The sequence below is a fragment of the Delphinapterus leucas genome, chromosome 1 (genome assembly GCF_059928025.1).
Source record: "Delphinapterus leucas isolate spDelLeu-1000000601 "Yukka" chromosome 1, BTC_Dleu_Yukka2, whole genome shotgun sequence".
NCBI lineage: Eukaryota > Metazoa > Chordata > Mammalia > Artiodactyla > Monodontidae > Delphinapterus > Delphinapterus leucas.
In genome coordinates this window covers 14,659,878-14,668,030 of record NC_143129.1, presented here as the reverse complement: position 1 = coordinate 14,668,030, position 8,153 = coordinate 14,659,878, and positions in this window count along the sequence as shown.

The following is an 8,153-nucleotide window of genomic DNA, read 5'->3' as shown; positions in this document are numbered from 1 at the left end:
AGCTTAATACTGAAAGCACTTTAATGCCCATCAACAGATGAATGAATAAAGAAAATTATATATATACGCACATTGTGATATATATATATACACAATGTGATATATATACAATGTGAGATATATATATACACAATGAAAAAGCCTTTAAAAAGGATATATATATATATACACAATGAAAAAGCCTTTAAAAAGAAGGACATCTGCCATATGGAACAACATGGATGTTCCTAAAAGACATTATGCTAAGGGAAATAAGCCAGACAAAGAAAGACAAATACTGCACAATCTCATGAGGAATCTAAAAACGTCGAACTCCTAAAAGCAGAGAGTGGAGGGTGGTTGCAGCAGCAGGGGGCTGGAGGAGGAAATGGGGAGATGCTGGTCAAAGGCACAGTGGTATAATTGTGTACAGTACTTGTTCCTTTATTTCGCTATAACTCTTTCAGAGGGTCACCATCCGGATATGCCCATATGAGTGTGTTGGGGCAGGAAAAGAACATGTTGAAATAACCCATTTCCATTGATTGAGGTACTTATCCTTTTTTTTTTTGCAGTACGCGGGCCTTTCACTGTTGTGGCCTCTCCCGTTGCGGAACACAGGCTCCGGATGTGCAGGCTCAGTGGCCATGGCTCATGGGCCCAGCCGCTCCGCGGCACATGGAATCCTCCCGGACCGGGGCACGAACCCGTGTCCCCTGCATCGGCAGGCGGACTCTCAACCACTGCGCCACCAGGGAAGCCCGTGAGGTACTTATTCTTAATCTACCCTATCTATATTATCCTTTTACTAAAGGCCTTGATTCAGTTGTTATGAAATTGATTCAATGAGTTACCAAAACAGAAAGATGTTATATTTTAAGGAATTTATAAAATTAACCACACACCAAAATGTATCAGGAAAGAAAATTTGTCAGAGAAGGGTTTGTTCTAAGATAAAATCTCTTGCATTCAGAAATCAGCAGATTAGAAAAGCAGTATTGAGTTCAATAGTCTTCATTATTTTTCTAGAATTTTTTTTTTGCCAAACTATACAGTCAAAAATTTGGAAAAAATATCAGTATGATTTTTCTTCTGCAGTACATCTTTCCTATAGCCTACTTCACAACATTCCCTTGGATGTATAAGCAGTCCCCATAGAAAATAAAGATCCAGCTATGCTCTGTACTTTTCAATTTTATAAGGCAACTGTTTCAATCCACATACAATAAGAGAAAATAGGAAGAAAAATATTTTCCCCTTATTTTAAACCTTGCTTGGAAAATGGGCAGGGGTACCACTCGGAAATTATGAATAAACTTTAAAATGCTGATGGTAATTCTGTCAAGGTCTATCCAAATCTTCCTGAAGGTTCTGTCTCTCAAACTAGAGGCTAACTATCCTTTTTCCATATTCACTTTTTGAATGGGAAAAGCAAAAATTACTCATAGTGTGATGGAAAATCTTTGATAAGTGCCTTATACTTTAATTTTCAATTCATCCTTTTTTGGGTTTTATCTTCTTGACTCCAAAGAAAAATTCTATTTCAGAGGAAATGGACTATGGCTAGTTAGTAAAAACCGAAAAGTGGATCCTGAATTGCACTAGCAAAGTTGTATTTGAATAATTAGTGCTCAATACACACATTTGTTCAATTAACTAATTAGTACATTGGACTCTTTTTTTCATGTTTTTTTAACATCTTTATTGGAGTATAATTGCTTTACAGTGGTGTGTTACTTTCTGCTTTACAACAAAGTGAATCAGCTATACATATACATATGTCCCCATATCTCTTCCGTCTTGCATCTCCCTCACTCCCACCTTCCCTGTCCCACTCCTCTAGGTTCACAAAGCACCGAGCTGATCTCCCTGTGCAGTGTGGCTGCTTCCCACTAGCTATCTATTTTACATTTGGTAGTGTATATATGTCCATGCCACTCTTTCACTTTATCCCAGCTTACCCTTCCCCCTCCCCATATCCTCAAGTCCATTCTCTAGTAGGTCTGTGTCTTTATTCCTATCCTGCCCCTAGGTTCTTCATGACCTTCTTTTTTAGATTCTATATATATGTGTTAGCATATGGTATTTGTTTTTCTCTTTCTGACTTACTTCACTCTGTATGACAGACTCCAGGTCCACCCACCTCACTACAAATAACTCAATTTCATTTCTTTTTATGGCTGAGTAATATTTCATTGTATATATGTGCCACATCTTCTTTACCCATTCATCTGTCGATGGACACTTAGGTTGCTTCCATGTCCTGGCTGTTGTAAGTAGAGCTGCAATGAACATTTTGGTACATGACTCTTTTTGAACTATGGTTTTCTCAGGGTATATGCCTAGTAGTGGGATTCCTGGGTCATATGGTAGTTCTAATTTTAGTTTTTTAAGGAACCTCCATACTGTTCTGTATAGTGGCTGTATCAATTTACATTCCCACCAACAGTGCAAGAGGGTTCCCTTTTCTCCACACCCTCTCCAGCATTTATTGTTTGTAGATTTTTTGTTGATGGCCATTCTGACTGGTGTGAGATGATATCTCACTGTAGTTTTGATTTGCATTTCTCTAATGATTAATGATGTTGAGCATCCTTTCATAGTACATTGGACTCTTAAGGGATATCCTCTCATTGTCTTCATGACAGTACATTGGATGGGAAAGAGACACAAAACACTCAGCCTAACCTTTATTCCTTTACCTTCTGAGAAGCAAAAGGTAAAACTTTCTTCACCCTTAGAGTTACTGGTGAGATTCCTTTTCCATTTCACTCATCTTTAGTGTCTTGATGGTGCACATACACATTACTAAACTCTCAGTATGTACAGAGATAAATTTTAGACTAAGATTAGACTATTTTTCATGCTGTTATATTGGTCTGTTAGCCTTTTCAATATTGTTGTTTAAAGTTCTGTATTTACTTATAACTCAATTCATCCAAAAAGGGTTTGAAATTTCTTACTCCCCTCAATCCTTTGTCTACCTGATTTAATTAACTGAATCCAAAACTGACCAGGCACTTTGGGGGGGGGTCTAAAAGCATGAATGACAGGGTGTATCTGCCCTCCAGGAAGTAAAAATCCAGTAGATTTAAGATATATGAACCTAAATCACTCTGAAGAGACAGACTGATAACTGATAAAATAGGTCTATGAGAGTACCTCAAAGAAAGAGTCATTCTACCAGGAAGTCAGCTAAAATGCATGACCATTCTACTTCTATAATCTGAGGGCAGTTGCCAGTACTGATTCACCTCAATATCCCACATCTTCTGCATCAGAATATAAATGTTCATAAATGTTTATAAGGATGATTTTGAATCAACAATATGTGGTTAAATTATTTAATTTTATTATTTAGACTAAAGTTGGAAAGTATATAATACGATTTTCAAGATCTCAATATAATTCATTGGAGAGCAAATCATATTTTAGCTCAACTTTTACCTTTCAAATGTCCAGAAATGTCATTTATCCAGAATACCTAATTCCCAAAGACTCTGGAATAGCTGAATGTGGCTGTGTGTTCCTATTCTTTCACTTTATGCTTTAATTCTTTTAAACATTATATCTTTAAGTAAGGATTCTCAATAGGATTATATACATTGCCTAATGCAGTTCTAGCCACATAATAAGCATTCAATTTTGCTGATATGCATCCAGTTTTATGTATCTCAATAAGTATTCAGGGCTTCCCTGGTGGCACAGTGGTTGAGAGTCCACCTGCCGATGCAGGGGACGGGGGTTTGTGCCCCGGTCCGGGAAGATCCCACATGCCGTGGAGCGGCTGGGACCGTGAGCCATGGCCGCTGAGCCTGCGCATCCAGAGCCTGTGCTCTGCAACGGGAGAGGCCACAACAGTGAGAGGCCCGCGCGCGTACCGCAAAAAAAAAAAAAAAAAAAAAAGTATTCATTGTGCAAAATTCAGTCAGATAATATCAACAAGAAAATACAACTCAAAATGGATTAAAGACCTAAATGTAAGGCCAGACACTATAAAACTCTTAGAGGAAAATGTAGGCAGAACACTCTATGACATAAATCACAGCAAGATCCTTTTTGACCCACCTCCTAGAGAAATGGAAATAACAAAAATAAACAAATGGGACCTAATGAAACGTAAAAGCTTTTGCACAGCAAAAGAAACCATAAACAAGATGAAAAGGTAACCCTCGGAATGGGAGAAAATATTTGCAAATGAAGCAACTGACAAAGGATTAATCTCCAAAATTTACAAGCAGCTCATGCAGCTGAATATCAAAAAAACAAACAGCCCAATCCAGAAATGGGCAGAAGACCTAAATAAACATTTCTCCAAAGAAGATATACGTATTGCCACAAACACATGAAAGGATGCTCAACATCACTAATCATTACAGAAATGCAAATCAAAACTATAATGAGGTATCATCTCATACCAGTCAGAATGGCCATCATCAAAAAATCTAGAAACCATAAAAGCTGGAGAGGGTGTGGAGAAAAGGGAACCCCCTTGCACTGCTGGTGGGAATGTAAATTGATACAGCCACTATAGAAAACAGTATGGAGGTTCCTTAAAAAACTAAAAATAGAACTACCATACGACCCAGCAATCCCACTACTGGGCATATACCCTGAGAAAACCATAATTCAAAAAGAGTCATGGGGCTTCCCTGGTGGCGCAGTGGTTGAGAGTCCGCCTGCCAATGCAGGGGACACGGGTTCGTGCCCCGGTCCGGGAAGATCCCACATGCCGTGGAGCGGCTGGGCCCGTGAGCCATGGCTGCTGAGCCTGTGCGTCCAGAGCCTGTGCTCCGCAATGGGAGAGGCCACAACAGTGAGAGGCCCGCGTACCACAAAAAAAAAAAAAAAAAAAAGAATCCTTTAAAAAAGAGTCATGTACCACAATATTCATTGCAGCTCTATTTACAACAGCCAGGACATGGAAGCAACCTAAGTGTCCATCGACAGATGAATGGATAAAGAAGATGTGGCACATATATACAATGGAATATTACTCAGCCATAAAAAGAAATGAAATTGAGTTATTTGTAGTGAGGTGGATGGACTTACAGTCTGTCATACAGAGTGAAGTAAGTCAGAAAGAGAAAAACAAATACTGTATGCTAACACATATATATGGAATCTAAAAAAAAAAATCGTTATGAAGCACGTAGGGGCAGGACGGGAATAAAGACGCAGATGTAGAGAATGGAGTTGAGGACACGGGGAGGGGGAAGGGTAAGATGGGACAAAGTGAGAGAGTGGCATGGACATATATACACTACCAAATGTAAAATCGATAGCTAGCGGGAAGCAGCTGCATAGCACAGAGAGATCATCTTGGTGCTTTGTGAACACCTAGAGGGGTGGGATAGGAAGTGTGGGAGTGAGAAAGATGCAAGACAGAAGAGATATGGGGATGTATATAGATGTATAGCTGATTCACTTTGTTATACAGCAGAAACTAACATACCATTGTAAAGCAATTATACTCCAATAAAGATGTTAAAAAAAAAGAAGAAGAAGAAGAAGAATCCGCCTGCCAATACAGGGGACACAGGTTCGAGCCCTGGTCTGGGAAGATCCCACATGCTGTGGAGCAATGAAGCCTGTGTGCCACACTATGGAGTCTGCGCTCTAGAGCCTGCGAGACACAACTGCTGAGCCTGTGTGCCACAACTACTGAAGCCCGCGTGCCTAGAGCCTGTGCTTTTCCACAAGAGAAGCCACCGCAGTGAGAAGCCCATGCTCTGCATCAAAGAGTAGCCCCCGCTCGCTGCAACTAGAGAAAGCCCGTGTGCAGCAACGAAGACCCATCGCAGCCAAAAATGAATAAATAAATAAAAATTTTAAAAAATAAATAAAATATACCTTTAAAAGAAAAGATAATACATGCATTATAACTCACTTCTAAAAAAAAATGAAACAACCTGAATACCTTTCAATAGGAGAATAGTTAAATAAATTATTGGCAGATAAATACAAAATATAGTGCTTCCTTTCATAAAAAAAATGAGATACATTAATATATACTTATATGGAAAGATACCTGAAAGTTTTAGCTTCTGGACAAGATGGAGTAGCAGAAACCAGATTCATGTTGCCCTTCCCCCTACCCCCAAAAGAAAACAAGTCAAAAAATAGACAAAACATATGACACTATGGTTTTTAACACAATGGACATCAAGCAGTGAAGGACAGGACAGTGGTCCCTGAGGGACAGGTAACAAGTCCTATGACCTTACTGCAGAACATTTCCAGGCCATGCTGTAGGGTGCGGGAACCCAGATGGAGCCCACTATTTCCTCTGAAATAAGAAGACGGATCTGGGGCCTGTGAGGCCAAAGAGGCTATGGTTTGTAGGGTAGGGTACCATAAAGTAGAGAGCTGCACAGAAACAGAGCTCTGAAGATTGCAGAGGGTCCCACTCAAATCTTCAGCCGCATACTCACCAATGCTGACATTATTTATTGACATAGAAAATACAATCGATTCTATAAAAAGTTACTAGAACTAATAGATAAGTTTAGCAAGGTTACAGGATCAATATACAAGATCAACGTACAAGCATCAAATGTATTTCTATATACTAACAACAACTAGAAACCGATAATTATAATTGAAAAAAAAGTCATAATACCCCATCACCAAATGGTATTTATGCCACGCATGCAAAGCCAGTTCAACATTCAAAAATCAATTAATACACATGACACCAAAAGTACACACAAAAAAGCAAAAATCTAGAAGTGGGACTACATCAAACTAAAGAACTTCCACATAGCAAAGGAAACAATCAGCTAAATAAAATGCAACCTACATAATGCGAGAAAATATTTGAAAACTATATATTTGATAAGGATTTAATATCTAAAATATATAAGGAACTCATACAACTCAACAGCAATCAATCAGTGAATAACCTGATTTTAAAACGGGCAAATGACCTCATTACATATTTTTGCAAAGATTACATACAATGGGTACATGAAAAGATGCTCAACATTGCTACTTATCAGGGAAATGCAAATCAAAACCATGATGAGATATCACTTTATACCTGATAGAATGGGTATTATCAAAAAGACAAGAGATAACAAGGATTGCAACTGTGTAAAGAAAACAGAACCCTTGTATACTGTTAAAAGGAACATTAATTTGTATAAGCATTATGGAAAGCAGTATGGATACTCCTCGAAAAATTAAAAATAGAACCATATGATCCAGCAATCCCATTTCTGGGAATATATCCAAAGGAAATAAAATCAGTATCTCAAAGAGATATATGCACCCCATGTTCATCTGCAACATAGCTCATAGTTCATAGCTAAGATATGGAAATACCCTAAGTGTTCTAGGTGTTCGTCTAAGGATAAATAGATTTTAAAATGTGATACACACATAAATAGAATATTAATATTCCACCATAAAAAGAAGGAAATTTCACCATTTGCAGCAACATGGATAGATGTAGAGGACATTTACACTAAGTGAACTAAGCTAGATACAGAAAGACGATTACTATGTGATCTCATATGTGGAATAGAAAAAGAAAAAAAAGTCAAACTCACAGAACCAGAGAGAAGAATGCTGATTGCCAGGAGTTGGAGGATGAGGGAAATGGGGAGGTGTTGCTCAAAAGGTTCAGAGCTTCAGTTATGCAAGTTGAATAAGTCCTGGAAATCTAATGTACGACATAGTGACAAGAGGGAGGGGATACGGGGGCAGGTGTATGCGTAGGGCTGATTCGCTTTGTTGTGCAGCAGAAACTAACACAGTACTGTGAAGCAATTATACTCCAATAAAGACGTATTAAAAAAAAAGTGATAACTCACTGCTGATAGTATGTCCCCTTGTTGTGATGTGATGGGACTGGCACTTTACACCTGTGATCATCCTCCCCAAAACTTAAAATTCCAGTCTAGTCATGAGAGGAATTTCAACGGAGGGACATCCTCCAAGGTGCCTGACCAGCACTCCTCGAAACTGTCAAGGTCATTGAAAACAGGATAAGTCCTATCTCAATAAATCTTAAAGAAAAAAACAGACACAAACAAACAAGCAGGATGGGTCTGGGAAACTGTCATAGCCGAGAAGAAACATGACTGCTGAATGTGGTGTGGGGTTTCTGGAGAAGATCCTGCAACAGAAAAAGGACATTAGGGAGACTTCCCTGGCGGTCCAGTGGTTAA